At 40.8% G+C, this 9,266-nt stretch overlaps 1 pseudogene; it reads right to left on the bottom strand.

Moving 5' to 3' along the window:
- Positions 1-251: 251 nt before the first annotated feature.
- On the bottom strand, positions 252-1,040 carry LOC112313134 (small ribosomal subunit protein eS1-like; annotated as a pseudogene).
- Between the last annotated feature and the right edge of the window lie 8,226 nt (positions 1,041-9,266).

The raw sequence follows: 9,266 nt of genomic DNA, 5'->3' as shown, positions 1-9,266 counted from the left end.
TCAATGCATCTTTCCTTTAGTTAACCTATCTCCATCACATTATTAGAACATGGTCAATAAACTATTTTACTCTATAGAAAAAAATGAAGGTGATGTCTATATTTGTTGATACTTTGTAACATTGCTAAGTAAGAGTCAATAAAAAGTGATCAAGAGAAACTTAGGGGCAAAATATATAACAACTTATTCTTTCTTTATCTTTTTTTTTCACAAATAGGATTTTTTATTTGCTGCCATTTAATGTCTGCATTTTAAACAGATTCTTGGACTGGATTTCATATCCATCAGCTCATTCAACTTTAGCACCTGTCTCATCCCCAGTAGCTTTCCCAAAACTTCTACCTTCACCATGAAGATCCATGAGTTTTCCCAATTCATACCTGGAATTCTTCAGCATTTTGACTTTTCTAGGAAAGGCATCATGGAGTGGATAAATAGATCAGCAAGTCTTTTCTATGTCTTTTCCAATGTTATCTGGAATCAATTTATTGACCACTTCTTTCAAGCCATCTGTCTGCACCTCTCAGGTCATGATTTCCATTATCTTCTTCCGAATTTGATGGACCTGTTGATGCTGAGCATAAGAGGTTCTATGAATCTAATTGTTGCATTTTTTAGTAAAACTAACACAATAGACAAAGTAAATAACCATTGGTAGTCTTCACATTAACATGAGCGTCAATCCTTGTCTGTCATTTTTGACTATCAAGCCCATTTTGTCACGGGTAAGGTCCGTGCTATGCAAATTAGTCAGGCAGTTTTTACCATGAATATCCCCAGTAATTAGCTTGAGTTTTCTAAATGCCACTTCATCATTCTGAAGATCAGCTAGGCTCACTTCAAAAATACAACCCTTGAGACCATCCGATGCGATTTTGGTTCCCTGAGTTCTTGTGACTAGTGTTTTCCAATATGTCTAATATTGAACATAGTTGGTGCTTTCACATCACACCAATCTTCTTAGAAAATGGATCAACCACTTTCTCCTTGGCTCCCCTTTTGCCGCCTTTTATAAGTTACTTGTTCTTGCCCACCTCCATGGTGCTGCTCAGAGAGCCAAACAAAGGTCAAAAGTGCAACTCACACAATATTCAGTGTCTATAACAACTTATTCTAAAATAAAATGAGGCCATTTTCTTTCTTAGTATTTACTCTGGTCATCTACATAGATCCTTTCATTCTTGTTTTCCTGCTTTCATTTTTCTCCCTTGAACTCTTCATCTCTATCATCTTCTCCTGAATGCTCTTATTTTATCTCCCACACCACCTTTTCCTCTAGGTTTTCTAAGTCTACCTCCTCCCCCAGCCAGGTTTCCCAGGCTTTACGTGGCCCCCTGACCCCTCCTTCCTCTCCCAGGACTGTATTTCCCCTGCCTCTCATCTGCCTCCCAGCAACCTAAGCAGAACAATACTGGAAGTGGAACTGGCACTCTGACAAGGGAGAGAGCAGTTGGAAAGAAAACTTTACTCATCAAGAAGGAGGCAAGTATCTTAAAAATATCTGTAGGAAGGTGTTTGCTAAGTCATCTGCTTCTTCAGATGTGGAACTTTCAACAATACTGGTTTCCACTTCGGTGAAGGTGGGCAAGAAGAGCTTTCTTAGGCTGGATGAATGAGCAGATATGAAGAATTATAGGCCTCAATAACTTAGCCTTTAATAAAATTCAAGATTTTCCCCTTTATTCATGTTCTTTCTTTCCTTCTGAAAGCCCCGTTGCAGGAATTCAAAGGGCCGAGTTCTGCCATCAGCTGTGAGTCATGACTCCCACTGAAGCCAAGGAGCTCATATGTATGTATTCAGAGGAAGTATTGGGCCTTGGGGACTCAGATTAAATAACAACAGCCCAGTCGTTTGTTTGCTTATTTGCTTAAACCTTTATAAAAGAAGCAAGAGGCCTGCTGTACCTGAATGTCTTTTTATAATCATTTTAAAAATACACAGTAGAATTTGAATTCCCACAGTAGATCGCCTGCATTATGGCACAAATAATAACAGTCTATCTTACCCCATGCCCCAGGTCCGGGCGGGAGTCAGAGGAAAAGAGGCAGGAATGAATTGCTAACATGCCAGCCTTTCACTGAGAAAGTTCTGTTTGTATCCCCAGGGAACTCAGCACCAGGGACTGAAATCAGTGTTCCCTATAAACGGCATGAAATACCTACACAGCTCTGATTTTTCAGAGCTAGATGGCTGAAGGTAACAAGGGCCACTCCACTGGCTTTGGGGAAAACAAAAGTACACAAGCTAGAATTCCACCCCTGGACTTCGCTCTCATAGCCTCCCCTCCTAGTTCATAAACCCCTTTCTCCTCCTCTCATGGGTTCTCCCCCCAAAAAGCAAATCAAAAACATATCTAGTATAGGTTCTCTTTGCCATCCCTCTCCCAGAGGGTTTGTTTTCTAAGTACAGACCCAGTGTACTTTATTTAGTCAAGACAACAACTATACCACATATTTTTAAAAAACAGGATTATTTTTCTAGCTTCTAAGATGTGTAAAAACTTTATACTCTGACATTCCTGTTATAATGCATTTTTTATTTTTAAAAAGCCTTTCATTTACATTTTTATTGGTTTAAAGATGTTATACAGCAACCATTATAAAACAGTAAAAAACAGTTAAAAAAATAAAGCAGAAAGTGAAAGATCCCCCAATTAAAATTTCCAGAGGCAACCACTGTTAACAGTTCCCATTGAATTTATATTTAAATTCTTAAACGTGAAATGGAATATTGAAGGAACTGGCCAGATAGTATATACTGTTGTCTCTCTTCCAGACGTTTCTGAGTTCCCCATTCCCCAGAGAGGTTTCTAGGGGCAGATGGGAGTATCTAGACACCTCTGGCTTTTTCTAATATCAGCCCTGGAATGTGGCACCTTCTCTGCCCAAGTGCAGATCTACCTGCTGGCAAATTCCTTCCCTGCAGCTCGTCCTCGTCCTTCACTTTACTGCCTGAACATAAGTGAAACTATCTTCCCATGCTTCTAAACTCCAACTATTGCAAGATGCCCAAATGCCGGGATTCGGAGTTGATTCTCACTGAGCCCACCATCTAGCCTTTTTTTTTCTTGGCCTGAAACTTGACACTTGGGCTCATATGGCAAAATAAGGTCTGTTTGTTTCTGTGTACAAACAAGATTTAACTAAACTGATACTAAACAAACACATAAAACTTTGTAACATTGACATTGCTAGAAAACTAAGGAAAAAACAAAACTTACTAAGATTATGTAATAGTACTACTAATGATATCATCTATGGGAAACAGTTATTTTTTTAATATCTAAATCCTAAGGTATACAATACTGATTAACTGTATCATTCAAGGTTTTATCATTCATTCACCTAACAAGCAAGGAATAAGCACATGTTGATTGCCCCAATGAATTTTAATTTTGTGCTAAATATTATGTTATTACACACATATTAGATATTGTCTTATAGGTTAACACCCCCCTTCTAAAACGTCATCTCCATCCTTTAGAATGATTACTGCTTCAAACACACTTTCCAACCTAAGGGTCAGCATGAACTGCCATATTTAATGTCACCCTACACACTTGACCATTATTGTTGGATCCAGTAATAGGCACTAGACCCAACCTAAGACAGAAAGATTCCTTCTGTGGGAATTTTTGAATGAGAACTGACAGCCAGTCTGTTTTTGTCCTGAGAAGGAAGCTGTGGGAATGGGATCTGAAACCCAGGAGCCACTGGCTACTTTGTTTCCCACATATGGAACTGTAGTTCTCAACTCTGGCTGCACAGTAGGATCACCTCTGGAACCTTAAAAAAATATACATGCTTTCGTTCCAATCCCCAGAAACTCTAATTGATTTGGCCAGGGCTGGGACCCAGGTGTCAATATCTCTTTAAAACTCCCCAGGGGGTTAGAATGTGCAGCTAGTGATAAGAACCACGGAACTGGAAAAAAGAAGTTTACAGGGAGAAGGAACAGAGTCTCGACCAGCAGCGACGGTCAGAAGAAACACACAGACACACACTGGTGGCAGACAAACCCCTGTTTGAGGTATTCCGCAGACTGAATCGCTTCCTAGATTTTCGTTCTCACTATTCTGTTGAGAAATTCTTTTTGCAATCACCTGAGATATTCCAGTGTCTTTCAGATAAATCCTCCTTTTAAATCCTATGCTAATTAAAGTTGCATTTGTGTGATTTGCAAACAAGGAAGTCCAAACTAGATTTCTGTTTTTGTGCTCTCGCTTAATAGATTTTTACACTTTCTCTCCATTCTGTTCTCATTCACTAATTTACTACGCAATAATGGCCACAATATTCCAGGTTCTGTAACATTACAATACTAAAACGAAGAGACTATAGAGTCCCTTTATTAGAGCAGCTTCCACTCCACAAAGATAAACGGCATGGAGAAAGAGTAATAAATGTTATAAGGAAATATTGACTGGTTACCCTGAGAGCACTGAGGAAAACTGTAGTGTGGTGAAATCGTGGAAGCCTTCACAGAGCAGGTGGCCCTGGTGTTGCCTCCAGAGGGCCTGGTAGACAGTGAAGTGTCGACATGAGGAATTCCATAGCCAAAGGCTCAGAGTTACAACAGACTAAGGCATGTTGGAGGTATTGAAGTATTTTTGTTATGGCTAGGGCTGAAAGTTCATGCTGGGGATTGGAGGAGGGCAGAGAAGGGGACGGAGCATGGACACCTGCATTTTGTCCTGTGGCTACTGCAGAAACTTTGAAATGGTTTAGAAAGAGCAGTGCTACAAACATATTTGCTGCTGAAAAAGATCTCTCTGGAGAAGTGATTGTGCAGAGACCAGACTGATAGGAAGGAATCAAGTGAGGAGGACATTGCAACTGTCCAGGCGAGAAATGATGAGATCCTGACCTAAGATGTTGATAATGAGAACCTAGGAAAAAAAGTTTAGAAGGTAGATTTCCCTGGCTAGGAAACCAGGTGAGATCTATTAAAGACAGTGTATATGTGTGGGCAGTAATGAGAAAGAAAGATGGGTTTAGTCCTAATGAGAAGTAAGCCTAAAGGAGGTTTGCATATAAGGAACATGGGGGTATATAGGTAGAAGAAAGACTGCTTGCAAAGGCAAAGGAGAATAAGGTACACAGCTAGAAAAGCTTGGTGTTATGGAAATTAATAATGTCTCTAATGACTTCTGTACTGGGTTTAAATAGAATGTAATTATCCACCAACTAAGATTTCTCTTTTTCCCCCCATAAGATCTATCTTGTTTTCACTCTGAGACTAATCAGGGGTCTGATTGTAGAACCAAAAGCCACTGTCTTTCTCTGAGCCTCCTCCCATCCTCCAGCCCCAAGAAGACCAGTGTTATCCCCAGTCTGGTAGTCTGGCAGACCAGGAAACTGGAGGTAGATGGAGAGTGGACAAAGTAAGCACGTAGCTGTCTGGTGTTCACTGGCTTAGCTCTGACGACAGTGGGACAAAATCCAGGCCGGCTCTGGGCTTACTGGCAGGTAAACTGGAGGTCGGCTTCTCTAAGGAGGTCTGAGGGACTCTAGTAGGGAGCAATTGAAGCGAGAAGGTAACCTTGGTTGAAACTTTTTTATGCAATTACAATGTAGGAAGTTGATACTCATAAGGTAAGAATTCTTTCTATTATTTTCTTTGTTTTCTCTAGGCCCTTTACTTTAGCAAAAGGTTCTTATGTAGATTTTAACTCCTGACTAATCAAATCTCCTACTATATAGTCTGCATATGTAAAATTTCATGTTCATATACATATGATTATGACTCTCACAAACCAGAGGTAGGGACACTATAAAGTGTCACAGGTATGGGGGCGACATAGGCGGTAGGATGGGGGGCAGTCCCATGAGGGGTTTTTTTCTCCTCCAGATGGATTTCTACCATAGCTCCTTATTACATTTAGTGTAAAATTCAAAAACCTTTTACCGAGACCATAAGGCCTACATGCCCTGCCTCCACCTCATATTATACCCTTTCCCTCCTAGACTAGTTTCCAGTTACTCTGGCCTTTTTTTCTTTCTTTTTTCCCCATTGAGCAAACTAAGTGATGGTGTCCAGTATAGACAATTTCAATAATAGACATATTTAAAAATGAATGGAATACTGGATTTAAGTCAGGGCTTGAAATATGAGATAAGATAGAAAGTAATTTCTTAGGAATAATGAAGAAGAAAGAGACGTTGGAAGGAAGGAAGCAGGAAGTACTAGGAGGCTAGCATGGAGGCTGGAAGAAGCTGCTGTTGAAACATGACCTCTGACCCAGCAATTTTTCAGAACGTGCCTCTAGCATCCAATGGCCAGTCAGAATTTTCCTCCCGGGGAAGTGGGGTCTATAGAGGCACAGAGAAGAGAAGAGTCGAGAACATTTGAAAGAAGAACTTAAATGAAAGCAGATCCTGAATGAATTAATCTCCTATGCACTCTAAAATACCTTAATTATAAAGGGCCTGACACCATCTTTTAGTAGGCAAATCAGATAGAAGAAACTACCTTGCTTGGAAGTTGAAATAATTCATAAACAGCTTCACTTCCTTTTATTGTCTTAAACACGGATATATTTGATCCTAAATGGAAAATGTGATATGCTTGAGATCAATAGCATCCAAACTTTTTCATTATGTAGCAAACTTGTACAGCACTAAATTTCCTATAGCCCAGTTAAATTCCAATATTCATTGTCTGCCTACTTTGTGCCATACGAGGGACTAGTGAGTGAGCAAAACTAGTGAATGACTAAAGTGTGCAGGTATGGAAGGGGATAGTTCTGGCAGAAAGAGCAGAAGGAACGGCAAAAGTACGAGCCAAAAAGGAAATGAAGACTTTTAATTAGACTGAAAATTTTAATCCATTCTTAACAGCTGAAAAAAGAGAGAAGGGTGATATCAAGTACACAGACTCATTAGTTCTGCCAGGTTGGATGTCATAGGTATTTGGAACACTGATTTTTGAGGAAGGGGACATGGAGTAAGGGGATCCACAAAGAATAATATTTCTTAATAGTAGTGAATAGGTATAGAAAAGAGAACAAAGTCAGAGTTAGTGAGAAAAGCCTGGTTTTCAATGACCCATCAATAAAAGCTGAAGGACAGATAATCATTGAAGAGAGGAAGGAAAGGTTTCTATATTCTCATCCTTGCCACACTTGAATTTGTCCACCAGGCCTCCACCCTTCTCCTTCTCCTTCTTCTTTGCCTTCTTCTTCTCCTTCTCCTTCTTCTCCTTCTTCTCCTTCTTCTCCTTCTCCTTCCCCTTCCTCTTCCCCTCCCCTTCCTCCTCCTCCTTCTTCTTCTTCTTCTTCTTCTTCTTTAATCAATATCTGACTTTTCTTGAGAAACCACCTCTATCTCATTGTGTTTGGTTTTGGTGGGACAACTAGTTTTAAGAGGTCCTGACTTCACCAAGAAGGAAGCACGTGCCATAGGCTAATACTGTGAGCAGAGTGATATACATTTGGAAAATACATAGAGCTCATTCATCTCAGTGCTCTGAAGGGTACTACCACAAGCTTCTGCTCCACTGAACTCTCTTCCTCCAGGGTGCCAGATTCCTGTTCTTTTTAACCTTGTCCTTTTAGTTATTTACTTTTTAATTTTTACATATTTGTTTATTGACTGTATTTGGCCAAAGTTGGTTTTCTGTATTTGCAAACAAAGGATTCCAGGAAAAACATCTTGGACAATACTTATCAGATTACTTGACACCATCAGTGGATTATGGATTATGGCTTCATTTTACTTTTTAAGTAAACCAGAGTATTTATTCACTCTAAAAAGCTTTGGAATTTGAGCAATATTTAAATTTAATTTTCTTGTACCATGCCAATTGCAGTGGAGAATGAGAAATGGTGTAAGATTCTGAATAACATACCACACCAGAGAAAGGCATAGGCAGGGTCCCAGGGATATGCTAAATACAATCTAATTTAAGTGTAGGATTTCTTTTGATAATTGAGGGGATGCCTATAAAGGAGAAAGAGGTAAAATAAAAATAACAATCAACCAAGAAAATGATAATTACTAACCCACGATAACGTAAGAGATGTGAGAGGAGATAATTTAAACAAACTTAGGTGTGATTATTGCATTATGATTATGTAAGAAAATATTCTTTTTGGTTTTTTTGATGTATACCATTGCATTTAGGATGAAATAACATGACATAAGGATTCTCTTTGAAAATGCACCAGCAGGATTTCTGGTCAAGATGGTGGCATGGGTAAACACGGCTTACCTCCTTACACAACCACATCAAAATTACAAGTAAAATATAGAACAACCATCACTCAGAACTATCAGAAATTGAGTTGAATGGAAGTCTGACAACTATGGAATTAAAGAAACCACATCCATCCAGACTTATAGGAGGGGCAGAGATGCTGAATGGGCTGGTCCCACATGCACATGTGGTGGAGGGATATCTCCAGAGTGAGGAGTCCCAGCCTCACACAAGGCCCACCAGCCCAGGATTCCAGTGGCAGGAAGATAAATCCCATAACTTCTGGCTGCAAAAACCAGTGGGGACTGAGTTAGTGGAAGAAACTTCTAGACTTCCAAGAAGTTCCCCTTAAAGAATCCATAAACAGACTTACTTAGACTCACTCCCTCTGAGCTCCAGCACCAGGGTTGCAGCTTGAAAGGCACCAGTGGCATACTGGGAGGAACTGAAGTGTTTGGCATCAAGGTGGGAGCTGGGGGACAGTTTTCTCTCAGACAGAAAGATGAGCAGAGGCCATTGTCCCTTTGCTGAGCCCTCCCCCCACAGAGCCACAGAGCTGGCAGGCTGGTGCCATATCTGAGACTCCATTAACGGGTGGCTACCACTGCTTGCCCTGCCCTGGAGATCCCCTGAGACTTGTTGTACACAACTAACAGGCCCACCCAAACTGTTAATCCTGACTTTTCCACATGAACGGCTGGTCTTGGCTCATGCCCCACAACTTCCTAAATCCTATCAAAAGAGCAATGGCAGGCTTCAACAAGCCCCCAGCCCCCATACTTCTTGCTAAATGATACAGGCCCAGCACTAGCAGCAGCTAGCTTAGATTCACAGTTTGGCTTCGCCTGGGAAACTCCAAGCCCAGCAAAAGTAACAACCATTTCAGGTTGCTTTATAGTTCATGAAGGGTGGCCCCAGGCAGAACACAGGTGGGGGCTGACGTTGGCCTGCACCATCCAGAAAACTCCAGAGCCTGTGCACCCAGTGCACACCTACAGACCATGCTGCAGCACCACCACCCTGCCCCTGTACAGCTGATCCTCCATGGAGGGCAGAGGTTGGTGGTTAG

The sequence above is a fragment of the Desmodus rotundus genome, chromosome 2 (assembly GCF_022682495.2).
Source record: "Desmodus rotundus isolate HL8 chromosome 2, HLdesRot8A.1, whole genome shotgun sequence".
Classification (NCBI taxonomy): domain Eukaryota; kingdom Metazoa; phylum Chordata; class Mammalia; order Chiroptera; family Phyllostomidae; genus Desmodus; species Desmodus rotundus.
Note: the sequence above shows the minus strand (reverse complement) of the source record. Positions and strands in the feature narration are given on the sequence as shown.